At 41.1% G+C, this 18,378-nt stretch overlaps 1 protein-coding gene across 2 annotated transcripts in view; it reads right to left on the reverse strand.

Annotated features, from left to right (window-relative positions):
* RAB27B (RAB27B, member RAS oncogene family) overlaps positions 1–16,707 on the reverse strand; it is a 137,469-nt gene extending 120,762 nt beyond the window's left edge. The window contains exons 1-2 of one of the 2 annotated variants that reach the window (XM_077892336.1): positions 16,628–16,643; positions 413–551 (exon numbers count right to left, since the gene is read on the reverse strand). The gene's annotated coding sequence lies outside the window, so the exon portion shown is untranslated. Of the gene's footprint in view, positions 1–412; positions 552–16,627 lie in introns of both variants that reach the window. The other variant, XM_077892318.1, reaches the window with a different exon arrangement.
* Between the last annotated feature and the right edge of the window lie 1,671 nt (positions 16,708–18,378).

Here is an 18,378-nt window from a genome sequence, read left to right on the forward strand (position 1 = left end):
CTCTTTAAAAAAAGAAAGGAATGCCTCTGCTAAACAAAAGCTTACAATTCAGTTTGTTAAGATCCTCTTATAAAATGTTGAAAACATATAAAAGCTAAACAGCAGAGTACTTGAATGATAAGCCACATGGTAGTAGCATAGGATGAAGGGTCAGATGTGCCATAATTGGTATCAAAAATGAGTTTGATGTCTTTGCAAGCTTAAAATTATGTTATATAGGAATACATACATATGTATATATTCCTGTCTAGATTGCTGAGAATCCCTTCCCGTGTTGAGGATAGTTCTCAGAGGTTTCCAAAAGCAGTACAGGATTCAAACATCCTATCAAAACTTGTCCCTATGATTTAAGTCAGCATGAATGCAAAATTTACAGGGCTGTCATGCACACTTTCGAGGAGATGAGACCTACCATCGATGTCCCGGGTTATGGCCACCATCTGCAGAGGAAACCAGAATGTTATACAACTGGAGCCTTTGGCCTTGATATTCAAGTCGTCAGTCTCCTCCTTTGGCTTGGCTCCAGGGATTAGCTGTGTTCTCCTCACAATCTAGAAACACAGAAAATAGGGAAGCCAGATTGGCTTCCACCTACCATTCAGCTGTCTTCAGGGCACCTGTTCTTATAATTACTTGCTTTGTACTCAGAAAATGCAAATAAACTTGATTATTAACAGAAGCAAAGCACACAAATGAGGGTAAATCTATTGCAGAGATAGCAGACGAATTCTTAATAGATAAATTGTGAATGGTTTGAGTGACCTTATACTTTATAATATTTGTATATTTGACCCTAACTTCATCCTGCCTTCCATTATTATAAATTCAGATAATTCTATGTATGTTCTTTGAGGTTTTAAAAACAAGTTAGGATGCTTATAAGCTCAGAAAGATGAGACTACACCCAGAAATGTTAGCTACAAAATAAACTGCATTGATGACAGTGACTCTGACACCCACCATTCTGACTCAGAGAAGGGACTCTCATGTACTTTCTTGGGAGTTAGTTCACAGTTTCCTTCAGAGCGACAATTAAGTCACCTTTACAACCAATTGCTTTAGAAAGGTTTCTTCCCAGGTCATTTGCTCTACTCAGAAAAGAAGACTGCTTTAGCATCCTTTGTCCTTTCAAGCTCTACAGGTGAAAACATTCACTCTTCAATGAAAAGCTGCATTAACTTTTATACCGAAACACCTTTATTCGTTATCACAAGCCTTCAGGCTAGAATCAATCCCTCAGGACCGATTTTGCCAGAAGGAAGAATGTCAGAATTCCCAGAGCTTATTTTTATGAGTAGTTAAACTCTAGAAATGGTCTCAAAATTTACAGAGGCCTTGAGTTCTTACCAACAGCCACATTCTGCCTCTAGGCAAGAGGAGAACTAAGTCAGCAAGGCTGAGAGGTGGGCCACTTTTTATTTAGCAAAAGATTTTGCATCAGCAATAAGGCTGGAATGCTGCGTAGAAGCTCAACCTGGTCACTCTGCAGAGGTGGCATGCTAATTCATAAGGCTTTCCAGACGCATATATATGCTTCATAAGCTAGATATACAACAGTACATACACAAACTTTTGTGTAATGAAAAGGGAGAAAAGACTTGACATTCATATTTGTATCGACGTAGAGAAATACTGAGTAGGTAACAGAACCAATGAGCTTTAGGGGGCAGAGATATGGGGAACTTGACAGGTGAGGAGAGCAATGTAGGCGAGTCTTGCTGGGGTGGTCTTACTATTTGAGTTTTGAACCATGAGAATTTCTTACTTATTCAAAAATTCACAAGTTCCCATGGGGAGATACATCTCCACCCCCCCTTAGTAATATTTAATTTTGTTTTGTCTTTGAAAATCATTGTGATATCACTTGGCTCTTTGGTATTGTCTGCCAAGGATATTATTCAATATTCATCACTTCCAAGGACATGCTTCATAAGAAAGCAGACCACAAGTAGATTATTATCTTGACCAAAAACCTAGGTAGGATTTATGGAAAATAAAATCCAAGTTTTTAACCTTGTCATCTTTCTTGATGGTGAATTTCTCAGCTTTCCTCTATTAACAAAAATGCACCAGAAATAAAATTTCTCTCTCTGCATTTCATTTCTATCACTAATCAGTTTTTTAAAAAAATTACCATTTACTGAGAGGCAACTATGTTCTGGTGTAAATAAATCCTAGTCTTTATATTTTACAGATGAGGTAAACTGTGGCCCAGGATATTTAAGTGACTCGTCCACGTTGCTAAGCCAGCACACATGCCCAGATCTGACTGATTAGAAAGCTCTCACTCTGTCCGTACAATCATTTCAGCCACTGCCAAATCTGCTCTAAAGTAAGTGATACATTGACGGGAGACGTTTCACTGCTAAGCCGAGAAAATTCGGGCAGGCATCTTATAAATGAAAAATTAGAAGTTCCTTTTTCCTTGCCTGTTCTAACACCCAGATGAGTTATGCTACTTGGAGGCCTACAGTGAGAAAAGGTTCTGGAAATGTGCATTAGAAAAATGATCTGACTGCTAAAATGTTTATCCAATGGATGGAAAGAATGTCTTATCATTTCCTTCCTAACCCTGAGGCTCTATAACTCTTTCTATTTAGACATCCAAGGAGTTAGGGGGACAATGTCTATGAATCATTTCATTATCCGGGGGACTAGTTAATAAAAAGCATAAGATAAAAATCACTCTTATAAAGATCTTCAGTATTCCTGCCTTATGCAGAATCAATCAAGTAATGCCACATAATAATGTTAGCTATGGAATGAGTTTTTCCTCTAGTCATGAAATTGTCACCAGACCATGCACAGATCATGAAAGACCAAAAAAAAAAAGGTGTTGGAGAAGGCCGTCAAGAGGATGTGACTACCTGCTGACCCAAGAGCTGAACCCAGGCCATGGGAAGCTCTGCACCCCCATTCCTGTCCTTCCCCACACTAGAAGCCGGTTTCAAGGATGCAACCTTGAGAGAGCAATGTGTTGTTGAGACCAGCTGGACAGTGGCTAGACACAGTTAAGGCCGCTATGTAAACTTTTAATATTCTCTTTGTTTTGCAGCCACCCACGACAAGCCTTGTACATAAGCCCCCTTGCTTGTTGTAACCGCCACCTACGGATCTGGAGTAGTCAGTCTACCTATGGTCTCACCTCCCTCTTTGTGTATAGGAGCCAGTTTCAGATTTCACCTGGGAAACAAAAGGGAAATGGGACTATATCAAAATTAGAACCCCTTGCTCTTAGCAACTTATATAAATGAAAAGAAAGAAAAAGAAGCTAAACACACTCTCTCTGTACAATTCAACAATCATATCTCTTGATATTTATGCATGTGAACTAAAATTTTACGTTCACACAAAACCCGCTCATGGTTGTTAAGAGCAACTTTACTTACAATTGCTAAAACCTCTCTCTCTCCCCCTCCCGCCCTCCCCCTCTACTCTCTTACATGCACTTTCTCTCTAAATAACTAAATAAATCTTAAAAAAGAAGAAGAAGAAGAGGAAGCAGCAGCAGCAGCAACAGCAGCTGGCCTCTTCCACTTCAGACCTTAGTGGAAGTCAAGGTAACTATATGGGCAATTTTCTTCCACAGAGGGAAGCACAATTGGCGATTTTGAATAAGAAGTGGGGCACTAGGATTATATCTACTTACCTAATTTTTTGATTGCAGTCTGATAGAAGAAAATAATCTTTCCTTTTTGCCACAAAAAGGAAATAATAGCAATATAATGTGATTCTTTCAAGTCTAAGCTTTATGCATCAAAAACTCAAATGCTCATGCTCCCTCTTTGGTCAAGACCTCTTACATGATGTTCCCTTTCGGAAGTTTTCCACATCACTCCTTTCACAACTCTCCTTTACTAGAAAATCCCCATTTATCTTCTATATCCGATTTCTTGGACATGACTTTCTGGACTCTGTCCTGCCCCAAACACACTCAGCCTGCATCCTTACAGACTAAGAAAGGATTCCTGTCATAAGTACTTTTTCATAAAACTTAGGATACTTGTAATTAATTTGTTTTATGTTTATTTTCTGTTATATGTTTATTTTCTTCCTTACCAGTGTGCACCCTCAAGATGGGGAGACACTGTTGCTCTCCTGTTTGCATAATAGGTACCTCATATCTGTTTAATAAATGATGAAATATACAAACAATAATGAAATTCAGGGAAATAATCCTTTCATTTTGTTAATGAGAAAGCCAAGGTAAAGCAGTTCTCTACTATAAAATTAATTCTCACAATTTTAAATAGCATTTTATTTGATACACATTCTATTTCCTTACTGCGCTATCATTATTATAAAACATAGGTTCTGGTTAAGGTGGAAGTTACTTTCACAGCAATATGTGCAATTCCATTTTACCATTATTGAGCATGGAAAAGTCGAATTCTATGTGAAACAAGAGATTACACAACTTTCCTTAGATACCATTGTTGCCCTGACTCACATCTTTTCTGTTTTGACCCTTCTCTGTTTTACCAGAACCATTCACTATATCCCAACTTCTATGGTTTTTTGAGAGTTGATTGAATTACTTGAGTAAACTAAATGATACATGACATATTTCGGTAGCATCATAATTTAAGAAAATTTATTTGCTCTAAAGCCTTTTTAAAAATAATAATACGGGCAGCCCTGGTGGCTCAGCGGTTTAGCACCGCCTTCAGCCCAGGTTGTGATCCTGGAGACCCAGGATCGAGTCCCACGTCGGGCTCCCTGCATGGATCCTGCTTCTCCCTCTGCCTGTGTCTCTGCCTGTCTCTCTCTCTCTCTCTCTAATAAATAAATAAAATCTTTTTAAAAAATAAATAAATAAAAATAATAATAATACCAAAATATATCATGCATCATTTGGTGTACTCATATAATTTTCCATCTGGGCATGATCATGATACTTACAAAGTTTACTCAAATTGTAGATATTTACTATCTAATTTTAACTTTATAAATTCTATTACACTTAAAAGTGTCAGAAAAATTCTCTGACACTTGAAAGTAAGGCAAAACTTTGGGCAACACACCTTTAATGTCCTACAGGGTCAATGGCCATCTGAGGATTGTGTAGGTAGGCTGTCTAGAAGAACTTTATGTGAAAATGGAAATGTTGCCCAGTATGGTAGCCATTAGGCAAGTGCAGCCATGGAGCATATAGAAAGTGAATAGTGTGACTGAGAGACTAAAGTTTTTGTTATATTTAATTTTAATTAAGTTGAAGTTTAAATAGACACATTTAAAAAACTAGTGGCTACCTTACCAGACAGCACAGGTCCAGAAGAGTATACTGCTTAGTTTGTCTCACTTTTTGTCTTAATTAAAAGCCCTAGCTTTAGTAAAATTACTTGTTAATTTGTAGAATTTTTCTATTAAATATGCAAACCCTTTTTCCCAGTGGTACAAATAACTTCAAGTATTTATGGTCTGTTTGGGTATTAGCAAGTTTCAAAATCTGACTCAGTAATTTTATCCTAACATACTAAATTGCCTAAATATAAATATTTCTCATATTTTCTCTGCAGCAGTGATAAATCGAGTTCCCTTATTCATCAATAAGTTATGTGAAGTTGTTTACACATGTGCATTTCATATTTGCCAGAGTCGTTATTTGCAAATTAGACCTCAGTAGTTTTGGAGGTGACCCCCAATAGTCCTTAAAATTAATTCATAAAATTATTTTTGAGATTTTTCAGAAGTCTCAGAAATCACAAATATTTGTTATTTTACTTTATAAAAGTAAAAAAGAGAGAGAGAGAAAAGATGCAAGAAACAATTAGGTTTTTCTGGCGGCTCCACAGTTAGTCATTAGTACAATACTATTGTAAGAGCTACAGGGAAGAATTGTATAAGCAGGAGAGAGGCTCAGACTTCCTTAGGCTAATTTGCATAAGTAAAAAAGAATTAATACAAATATTTCAGAAATTAGATGCTCTTTTGGAACAGCCTTGGAGACTCTTCAGTGCCTTCCATAATATGTTCTTACCCTCGGGGAAAGCATTGGTCAAACCATTATGAGAACCTATTAGAAAACTTTACTCCCCTCAATTCTGACATCATTGGTTATTGTTATAAATTAATCACCATCAGTTTCATCAACAATTCTGTTTGTTGATGCTGCCTGAGAGCTCTGCTATAAACTGTAGGCCAAAACTGGTGTTTTCAACATAGTACAGTCCCAGAGCCTTGTAAAAGAGACAGCACCAAGTACTCTTCAAAGAGTCAACCCCTGGGGAGATCTTCTACATTCACATGCCTTGGACAACTTTCAGGCTGTACCAGTGGATTAAGTTAGGATTTGCTGGGTTCTTTCGAGTCCAGAAGCAGACATATTACATGAAATCAGGGGTTTATCACCAGAACTGAATGAGCTCATGAGGAATATTTAGTTGTGATTAGTTGTCTGGAATATGGTTGGCATTATTTTAACATCCTACTTTTTTTTTAATAAATTAATTTTTTATTGGTGTTCAATTTACCAACATACATCATATTTTTTAATAAATGTGTCAGGAAACCCTCTAATTCTAATCATAACCTTAGAAGATTATTAAATTAATGTTCTAAATGATATCTGACTCTCGCTGACCCACTAGGAATTCAGAAGCAAATATTTTAACTGCATCTCTTTACTTTCCATGGCAATAGGTTATTTGCATAGGATCAATATCAATGTGTCCCCATTCTTACTAGGATGTAACTGCACAAATCAATGCTTCAGCAAAGTCTATGCTTGGAGTGTCATATCTGAGAAGGATTCTTATGTAATGTAATCAAGTTTGGCAGCTCATCATTAAGGAACATATATGGACTGGATGTTCATAAAGCTGGTCTAGTACCTAAGTCCCTGCCTACAGGCAGTAAAAAGGTTATTTCCAAAAGGTTAGGTACAATAGCAAATTTGAGGAAGCTCTAGAAGGGAAGATTTCATCTAAATTTATAGGAATAACAGATAAAAGCTAGTAGAGAGAGTGCTTTTGAGTTGGTTTCCCAGACCTTGGATAGAAGAGGTACTAAAAGAGAATTTAAAAGTCCAACTCCAGACGATGAAAATTTCCAGACAGAAGTCAATTTTGTGATCTTAGTGATTAATAATACAGTGAGACCCTAGATTCACAGAGCAAACTGCAAGAAGTCTATTTGGTTAATTAACACTCTTGATGCACCCGTGGAAAGAATCAGGTCAAACCTGTGTTCCCGTAAGACTTCACTTATAGAACAAACAGGTGATGGGCTGGATTTGGCACAAAAGCATAGTTGGTAAATCCCTGATCTAGACTGCAGAAATAAGGCAAAAGAGGGGCGGAAAGTACTTTGAGTAACACATGGGGACAAAGAGCACCCAAGGATTCTCTAAGAGAAATACTTAGTTCATCTCATTGCTTATTATTGATTAAAAGTCCCAGATTTAGTGAAGTTACTTGTTAACTTGTAGGCTTTTGTCCTGTAGAAATGCAAATAATTTTTGCCTGATGGAACAGGTAACCCCAAAGAGTAACCTTTTATTTCTTAAGATTTTAAAAATTTATTTATTTATTTGTTTATCTGTTTGTTTGTTTGTTTATTTATTCATGAGAGAACAGAACGAGGCAGAGACACAAGCAGAGGGAGAAGCAGGCTCCCTGCAGGGGGCCGGATGCGGGACTTGATCCCAAGACCCCGGGATCATGACCTGAGCCAAAGGCAGACACTCAACCACTGAGCCACCCAGGCGCCCCAAGATTAATCTTTTTTTAAAAGAAATCCACAATATTATCCTAACACTTCTTTTTAAAGTTGCCTATATATATGAGATATATGTCTCATATACAATAAGTGTTTTATTGCCTATATATTTTATATATATTATATGTGCTTTTCAAACTGTTCATTATATCTGAGTGATATCCTTCATTAGTTAATGAATTAAAGAAATTTTTTTCACATGTTCATTTTCTATTTGCCTAAGAGTTTCGATTTTACATTTTGAAATTGCACCTTCACAAACTATATGCTGATATAATAAAGCCCGGGTGCAAATCGTAAGACGAGATCCTCCTTTCATATCTGGCACAACAGGACCTGACCACTGGGAACTTCAGGATCGTCATCTCTAAAGGGGAGGTGGTGGACCAAGATTTCAAAAGTCCCTTCCAAATTTCACCTTAAACATTCTAAAACTGAAAGTTTAAACACATTGACAGAGGCAGAGTATTATTGAGAGAAAGAAATCTTAACATTCTGAAAAGGACTCAAACAGACTGGGATTACACTAAGGTTTTTTTTATTGCGGTGACAACTAAAGGAATCTATTCAAAATGAAAAAGCACCATTCAAGTGATCCACTTTGCAAGAGCAATTGCTCTTTAATTGAGCCATTTGTCCTTAAGATAGATAACTTTTGACATACACATAGAATGATACGAGATTTATATCTTTCCTCGAGAATTTTTTTGTCAAGGCATAAAATAGGGTCATTTTTTTTTCAGAGAGCAATGCTCAGATAGTAAGTCTCCACACCCTTTTCACACCAAGTGCAAAGCTCCTGTGGATCTCAGATGGAATTTTGATCCAGTTTGACTTTACACAAGTGGAAACTTGTAAATGACTAAAATTTTTCCAAAAGAGCACTAGAATGGTCTGTTAAGGGTCATGACAAATTTTAATATTTTAAGGCCTTTAAAAAATAGTTTATAAAAGAAGTGAAAGACAGGACTATAATTAAAACAACATAGATAAAAGTATAACACCTACAATAGTCACAACCTAGATGAATTATTTTGGGATTCCATCAATAATGGATTTGGTTGGTATTTGTTTACAGTGACTGGAATATTTTCTATATGAAGAAAATATAGGATATTGCAATATGGACCATCTAAAATCCAGTTATGAGTTAATTCTAACCTTGAACATGAGGCTTTACCTACAGGGCATGATAGCTACCAGAGTAGGCCCAGTAGAAATTTGGCCCTAGAACCAGAATCCTGGGGGCACCTGGGCGGCTCAGGGGTTGAGTATCTGTATTTAGCTCAGGTCATGATCCCAGTGTCCTGGGATCGACTCCTGCATCAGGCTCCCCACAGGGAGTCTGCTTCTCCCTTGCCTTTGTCTCTGCCTCTCTATATACATCTTTCATGAAAAAATAAATAAAATTTAAAAAAAAAAACAGAATCATAGATTTATTATAAATCGATCATTTTTTTGGTCATCGTGCAGATGTCATTGAACAGGAAAATTTCAACAGTGTTCAGTTTAGAACACTTTTATCTAAACCCTTACACAGTACCCTCAGGTAAAAGCTGGAAAATGAACCTGGTTAGAAATAATCTCAATGAGGGGGATCCCTGGATGGCTCAGTGGTTTAGTGCCTACCTTCGGCCCAGGGCATGGTCCTGGAGTCTCGGGATCGAGTCCCACATCAGGCTCCCTGCATGGAGCCTGCTTCTCCCTCTGCCTGTGTCTCTGCCTGTGTGTGTGTGTGTGTGTGTGTGTCATGAATAAATAAATAAATAAAATCTTTTAAAAATTTTTAAATAAAAAAAGAAATAATCTCAATGAGATGCATGGATAAAAGTGAAATTTTTTAATGGGGGTCAAATGAGACTTAATAGCTCTTTCTAAGTCTAGACATTATTTTCTACCTTTTCTATATTCTACTAGTCTGGATTATATTGCCTTTTATATTGTATATAGCTGAATTGAACTATATGAGTTTCTGATACAAAAACATTTTTTCAATTGTGATCGAAAGGACATTAACTATATGATATTGATCTTTGTCATTTATTGAGGCTTGTCTTGTATTTTGTTAGTAAATTTTTATGTGTAAAAAGACTGCTTATGTATGCTTACAAAGAGTAACTTTATTGGTTACAATTTTCAAATTTCAAAGTATAAATTATAAATTGTATTGCTCCAATTTGCCAGCCTTATTAGTTTTTACCCAGTTTCTGAGTGAATCTGAGTACAATCTCACTATATATTTTGTTTATGTTACTTTAGGTTGTATTATTAGATGCTTACAGGTTCGGGATAGATCTATCTTGCTGATGAATTGTATGTTTAATCATTAATTAACAGCCCTTTTAAATCTTAATTATGTCTTTTTTTTTCTTAGAGTTAGAGAGAGGGGAGGGGCCGAGGGAGAGGGAGAATTTTAAGCAGACTCCATGCCCAGCACAGAGCCCAATGCAGGGCTCAATCTCACAATCCTGAGATCATGACCTGAACCGAAATCAAGATTTGGATGCTCAACCAACTGAGCCACTCAGGCGATCCTTAATGATGCTTTCTGCTTTAAAATGTAATTTAGTAATAATCTGCCTGTTAGATATTTCCCTCACTTAGTGATATTAATTTATTACTAAAATTCAATAGATTGCAATAAAGAAACCAAGACCTAAATAAAGTCATATTTTCAAGGACGCACAAATGGAGCAAGACAGAGCTACAGACAGATCTAAATACTAGCAGCACAAGAGCTCATGAACTTGAATTCCACTTCCTGTCCTGACCCTCCTGACTTCGTTTTTATCCTCAGAAAGGGCCTTTGCTTTTTTTCTGGTCCTGCCAATCTATCTGTGCCTGCCACATCCAATCTTGACATGTCAGGGACTTTCTTCCCCTACCCCTGCTTCTTTTCAACGTGTGCCTCTTTCATGCTTCTATTTTAGTTTAGTTTTCTATTTTGGGTTCTTCTAATAAAGTAGCTTCACCTACGTCTAGCTGATAACACCTAGGATTAATGTTTTCCTTTGAAAGGACTGAGCGAAAATACTGTTGAACAATTTGCCACTATACCTAGTTGTATTGTCAATAGCAATAGGGGGGAAACACTTAAAAATCACCACATAGCTATTTTCCACACTACAAAGTAGAACACCTACATAGCAATTATATGTAAATATATATAACATGCAATATATATAGCAGTATATATCATATATATTATATATATCATATATTGTTTTCCAAATATGTATACAGATATATAGACATATAGGTATTTGGAAAGCATCGGGTTGCTGGGAGCAAGTATATATTCTATGGCTGTGCACTCATGAGATGGCAAAACTCCGAAGTGTTTAGACATAAGTTGCTCCAAGCATTAATAAACTACCTTCTTCATCAGTGAACTCACTTCTTTGACTTGAGCCTGCATCCTGTGCTATGCACTGTGAAGTGCCACGTTCATCTCACTGCACTTCTCAAGATGCTGTGTGGGAAGGCCAAGTCCAGTAAGCACAGTCCTGCCAGGGGACACACGCCAACCTCCTTGGAGGTGGTCCTCGCGGTCCTCTCCCTCCAGCATTCCCTGGGAGGAACAGCACCTTAATTAATCCCCATCAACCACGGTGTTGGTGGTTTCTGAGGAGACCCCCTCACAAATGTACCACAACTACACCTAAGAAGGCTCTTCATTGTGACTTGGTCTTTAGAAGATTCAGGAATGATGCTCTCTCTTTCTGCCGTCTGTGGGAGTGGCTGTCTTTCCTCCCTCGATTGTGTGGTAGAGAATCACCACAAGACTTTAAGGAAGGAGACACAGGAGAATACAATGAATGGCCCATAGTGGTTTATTTGACTAGATAGTCAAAGGAATGAATTCATAAAGTTGCAACGACACTCTTTAAGTCACAATGGAAATTAAATTTGCTCCAGATATTGTCATGGACTCTTTGGATACGTTACTTATTTTCTTCAAAACTCTGTAAAGTTTTATCAAGGGGGTAAAATGCTCAAGATTTCAAGACTTAAGACTGACCTACCACGGATTTAAATTGCAGCATGAAGCCTGCACTCTTTCTGTTAATAATGCTGCTCATTACTTGGCTTTTTCCCTCAGATCCCTGAAGATCTGTCACTTTTTCAGGGAGTCTTCCAGACAACCACAACTAAAGAAACCACCAGGTCATTCTTTATCATACTACTCTCTTCTAATTTTCAAATTAGTACCTATTATATATACTCTGGTTTAATTTATAACAAGCTATAATGACTTTAAAAGAATTTAAATAATGGTGTACTTGGTTTATAATATTTGGTTTTTGTTGCCTATTTCCCTCCACAAAAAATGAAGCCCACGAATAGTGGGACCTATCTTATTGACTGGTCTGGCTTTCATACGCAGCAACCAGTGAGGGATTGACAAATATCTAATAAATAAATATAATCCAAGAAAATTTAATGCTGTGTCCATAAAATCTTATAGTGTGATTCCAAAATGCAAACCATAATGATTACATGATATTTTGGGGGATAGCAAAGCTCATTTGCTGCTTAACCATCTATGAAATCATGATTAATATTAATCAACAGTTTCCTTGTGTTTAACTTCTAGGGTTTAACTTCTTCCCTATTAAATGAAAGACGTAAGTGGGAGGAAGCAAGAGTGTATGAGTGGTGTGTGTCCCATGTCCACATCAGTTATAATTGCATGAACCAGGAGGGATAATTCACACAATGTTTTGGATAAAACCGCTTATCAACAATCCACGGTACACCTTTCATTTTGCTAATTGGTCTTTTTCACCTAAAGGCTGAATCTCATTTATTTAAAAGCTTTCTGCTGTTCCTACAAACTTATTTCTTTTTAAGTAAAATCAATTGTGGAAACGAAACCTTCGCTCTAAAGAAATCTTATTCCCAAAACGACATGGATAGTAACTTCTCCCTTTTGCCAAACTCCAACAAAACATGAGCACGCTACGAACGCGCTACTGATGTACTCCTGTTCCGTTTCCTTTAATCCTTTCACTTCACAAGAAAAAAATCACAATTAGAGAATTCCAAGGAAAATTTCAAGGAAATTCTCAAGTTACATATAATTCCTATTCACTGTGGCTTGTATATGTGGCCAACAGGTCTGGTCTGTAAACACTCTTGTTAGCATTGTAAACCCCTTTTAGGGCAAATCAAAGACTCTCTGTCATTTTTTTCCATTTGCTTCTTTATCCCTTCAACCAACACTTACTCCGTGCTTCCCACAGGGTTGAGCATTGGAAGTCAGCCCCCAGGTAATTTTTTGCATTTTCTGTGCCTTCTACTAGAAGACATCTTTCCTTACTCAAAGCAGAAAACTAAAACAAACGTAAATTGAAATGACACAAGTTTTGCTGGTGGTCCTCTTCTCCTATTACATTAGCTCCCTCTGGGTGGTTTAATATTATAAAGGTTATCTTTTTTCAACTCTTTCTTAAATGTCTTCCTGAGTACCCACTTCACATGAGAATCCCTACTTCAGAAGATATTATATCCTTTAGAGAAAAAAAGCACTGCTGAGGGTGAAATCAGGGTGTAACCAGATTTGCTATTTGCTGAGCCTCTTTTAAATAAAAATTTGTATGCTAAAATTAATCTTTTAGAAATTTCTACCTTATTACTATCCAGTAAATCTAGATAATGTTGATATTCATCTGGATATCCTGGGAAGCCAGACTTTTCAAGGCCTAAGGAGATTATCCTCAGGAATAAAAAAATCACCAGATAATCACTGCTTTCACACTTTAACAAATTAATTTTAGCTTTTGCCTTTTATTCTGCAGCTTAAGCCCAACTGGTTTGCCAGCAACTCTGAACTTCTGCCGAGCATTATGTCCATCGTCTTCAGTTGGGTCTGGCCAGGGGACTTAATTTCAGGACTTAAATTCAGAAACAAAGTTCATGTACTGCAAAGAGTATCAAATCCTGAATAGGATCTATCTTCCCCAGTTTTTTCTCCCCCATCATCACTGAATTCAATGAATCTTTAGACCCAACATATAATCAAATTATTTTTAGATTATTTATGGTAAGGCATGTATAATGAATATGGCATAAAACTAGAGTTTATGGCTGCAAATCACATGTTGGGCAAGAATTTTGAAAACCAAGTTTTAATTTGAAAGGACTGAGTCATCTTCCCAGACAGAATTACAGAAACTTCTTTTTTTAAGAGAAAAAGGAGAAAATTTATCAACAGAAAACTCAAGGAGTTATGTAGCATATTGTTACACCAACTAAAAATAAACGTAAATATTTTCTTTTGCTTCACAAAATACTTAAAGTCTATTACTACCTCCAGTTTGATTTCCCCAACTTTCTCTAGAAGACATTGTTTTCAAAAAAAGATTTTCCCTGTTTAAGAAATATCATAGCGTAATATTAACATGCTATTTTTACATTATTGTATTCATTTGCATTTATAGATTTTGCAAATTAATTGCTACAACCCTTTGTAATCTGTTACATTAAAAAATATAGGTAGCATATTTATAAACATTCCATCAGAATGTTCAACTATAAAGAAGTATAGAACAATAAAATAAGACTCAATCCTTCCCTCCCTCTCTCATATCCTCTGTGCCTCTTTTTTGGTAACTAATGAAGAGTTGTAGGAGAATTATAGGTATATTTTCAAAAGTTTAATACTTAGTTATAAATCTCATTTGTGGTATTTCAGCGTGTCACATGCAAGTACTTGAAAGATATAATTTTTGAACTATTAAATATACTTTAAACTCTTTTAAAAAATGCTTTTTGGGCAGCCCCAGGTGGCTCAGTGGTTTAGCCCCGCCTGCAGCCCAGGCCGTGACCCTGGGGTCCTGGGATCAAGTCCCACCTCGGGCTCCTTTCAGGGAGCCTGCTTCTCCCTCTGCCTGTGTCTCTGCCTCTGTCTCTGTGTCTCTCATGAATAAATAAATTAAATCTTTAAAGAAAATGCTTTTCATTAAAGTCACATTTTTCAGGGTCGATGCCTTGCTATGGGTCTCAGTTTGATCATTTTCTTTCCTGAAGTAAAGCTAATGCCACCGTCTATCTTAAAATTTCCCAGGAATTAACCTTGCATAGGACTCAACATTCCATTCATTTAGAGGTGCGGTTACCTATTTCATTTTGGTGTAAGACACCTAAATGCTACTTGGTTTCTGAGGCAGTAATCTAACCTACCAACCTGACAAGGCTTCGAAGTTTTTTCAAAGAGCTTTTAATGCAAGAAACTGGCATCCAGGCCCCACAGAAGCATCAGCAGCGGATGGGTAAAATACTTAATGTCCCATTTTCTCTGTAGAGTGATCTTCACTGGGGTCTCCTGGCAGCAAATACTCCCTCACCGCACGCGACCAGGTTTCTCCTTGAACAGGTCAGGGGCTCCTCGAGACTCGTTTTTTAAAAAAATGTTTCCAAGTGTAATGTACCGACCGTAGTCTTGGGGGGAGCGCGGCCCGCGAGGCGGCCACCGACAGGCGAGAGGCACCGGCTCCTGCGCTGGACACCCGGCCACCCCCGCCCCGAGCGTTGGGGTGCGCGCCCCGTGGATGCCCGGGAGCCCCTGCGCCACCCAGCTCCAGGACCCCGGCCGGGAGCCCACCAGCAGGTGCTCGGGGCCGCCCCGGCGCGCACCTGCACCCCTGCAGGACCCCGTATATCCAGCTTGCCCCGCGCACACCTGTCTCCCCGCAGGACCCCGCATATCCAGCGCGCCCCGTGCACACCTGTCTCCCCGCAGGACCCCGCACATCCAGCGCGCCCCGCGGACACCGGTACCCCCACAGGACCCCGCACATCCAGCGCGCCCCTCGCACACCTGCCCCCCGCAGGACCCCGCACATCCAGCGCGCCCCGTGCACACCTGTCTCCCCGCAGGACCCCGCACATCCAGCGCGCCCCGCGGACACCTGTACCCCCACAGGACCCCGCACATCCAGCGCGCCCTGTGCACACCTGTCTCCCCGCAGAACCCCGCACATCCAGCACGCCCCTCGCACACCTGTCTCCCCGCAGGACCCCGCACATCCAGCGCGCCCCGTGCACACCTGTCTCCCCGCAGGACCCCGCACATCCAGCGCGCCCCGTGCACACCTGTCTCCCCGCAGAACCCCGCACATCCAGCACGCCCCTCGCACACCTGCCCCCCGCAGGACCCCGCACATCCAGCGCGCCCCGTGCACACCTGTCTCCCCGCAGGACCCCGCACATCCAGCGCGCCCCGCGGACACCGGTACCCCCACAGGACCCCGCACATCCAGCGCGCCCTGTGCACACCTGTCTCCCCGCAGAACCCCGCACATCCAGCACGCCCCTCGCACACCTGTCTCCCCGCAGGACCCCGCACATCCAGCGCGCCCCGTGCACACCTGTCTCCCCGCAGGACCCCGCACATCCAGCGCGCCCCGTGCACACCTGTCTCCCCGCAGAACCCCGCACATCCAGCACGCCCCTCGCACACCTGCCCCCCGCAGGACCCCGCACATCCAGCGCGCCCCGTGCACACCTGTCTCCCCGCAGGACCCCGCACATCCAGCGCGCCCCTCGCACACCTGCCCCCCACAGGACCCCGCACATCCAGCGCGCCCCTCGCACACCTGCCCCCCGCAGGACCCCGCACATCCAGCGCGCCCCGTGCACACCTGCCCCCCGCCCCCCGCGGGACCCCGCACACCGGCCCCCCGCGGGACCCCGCACACCTGCCCCCCCCTCCCCCCCCTCAGGGCCGCCTGCGGACTGGGCTGCGGGGTCCTCCGCGGGGCAACCACCCGCCCGCCGAGCGCACCTGCGGCGCCGCGGTCCCGCCCGCCCCTGAGGGCTCCGAGGACCCAGCCGAGGACCCAGCGGAGGACCCAGCGGGCGGCCGAGCACCGCGCCACGTCAAGGGCAAACAGCCAGCACATACCTCGCGGGGCGGGAGGACGGAGCGGCTCGGCCCGCGGCTCCCGGGGACTGCGGCGCTCGCGGCCTCGGCCTCGCCGGGCGGGCCTGCCTCTTGGTGGCCGCGCGGTCCTAGCGCCGCCTTCCCGCCCGAGGCCGCGCCCCCCGCCCCCCCCCTCCCGCGCCCCCGCCTCCCACGCCACGCGGGGGCTCCCACATCTCCCGACCCCGCGGCCCACCCGGGAAGGACCAGGGCCGATCCCGCCCGCTGATCGGATGGTGCTCCTGAGGATGTCAAAGCCGGAAGGCTGCTCCCGGGGAACCTGGGGGGCACATCTGCTGTCTCGACTCTATCTGTTCATTTTGCTTCTCTGCCCACGTGTGAAATGTAAAGGACACAAGAAGAGAGAAGCAGGGGATTTTTTTTTTCCTAAAGTTTGGTGTCTCTCTTACCATTTGCACAGACTGTTTGTAAAGGCCCAAACACTCCACGGTTGATAGCATCTTGAGTTTGGAGACCTAAACTAAGATAAATGCAAAAAATAAAAATTAAAAAAAAAATGAAGACTTCCAGAAGCTTGTTCTCGGAGACGCAAAGTGTGTAAGTGCCCCTCCGTATAAATACTGGCCTCTTTCTCTTTGTAGCCCCGATCTGCAACAAATTCATGCTTTTTTATGTAGTTGCTAACTGCCCCCTGCAACATAATATCTATGATGTCTATTCTGATGAAGTAGCCCTGGAGATCTCTCAGCACATAGTAGGCCCTCAGCAAATCTTAGTGGGAACAATAAACTGGACAGTATGCTGAGAAATTATACTACAGAAAGCAGGCACAGAAGTCAAGCCCTTAACTGATTAAATTCAACTAGCACATCCGCTGAGTAGCAATCATTTAAGGTCTGTGTTTACTTTTAAGAAGATTATAATTTAAAGGAAGAGAAAAGACACTAATATGTGTGTATATCAAACAGTTATGTATACACATACTAGTTGCCATAAGAGAATGAATAATATTAAGTCAGCATGTGCTGTAACCGATAAGGATTTCTGTATTTTGCTATCATGTATATGGTACTGAGCCAGGGAATTGGGGCTGAGAAATCCCCCCACTTCCCCAAGTACACAGTTATAGTTTGGTTGGTTTTAGGCAGGTTGGTTTCAGAATGGTTAACTAGTAAGATTTGGTAGCAGGGTGAATACTGGTACTAATGCTAGTGAAGAGCAGAAGGGCAGGCAGGTGGTTTCTCAGGCTTGGGATGAAAGGTTCACATTGGCAGGGAGTCAGCAGGAGGGTCCAGCATCCACCAAAAGATAGTTGCCTCCTGGAGCAGCAAGGGGGCTACTCTTACTTAGTGACCCAGGTCATTAGACCATATTGGTGAGTTAAGGCATCTAGGAGCAAGGTACCATGTACTGATAAGGCTGAGGCTCAGAGACTCAGGTGTCAAGAGGAGAGAGGGAGAGAAGATCAAAGATGAAGATAAGACTGTCCCCAAGAATCACTCAAGGCAAGATTTTCACGTAGGAAAAGTACAGACCCAAGAGGTTCAGGGTCAGACTGAGAACATCAACAAGGGGATGCTGATGCTTCGTAAGGTCTAAGGACCCAGAGAGTCAAGTTAAGCCAGAGTAATTTTGTCTTAATGAAAAAAAGATTGCTTTGCTGTGTCCACAAATTGTGACTCACCTAGACATTTCATTTCTTCCACTTCTCAATTCAGCATGTTGTCTGAAATGAGGTTCTATTTTCAAAAGAGAAAGATGAGTAGCAGCAA

This window comes from Canis aureus, chromosome 1 (assembly GCF_053574225.1).
Source record: "Canis aureus isolate CA01 chromosome 1, VMU_Caureus_v.1.0, whole genome shotgun sequence".
NCBI classification, from domain to species: Eukaryota; Metazoa; Chordata; class Mammalia; order Carnivora; family Canidae; genus Canis; species Canis aureus.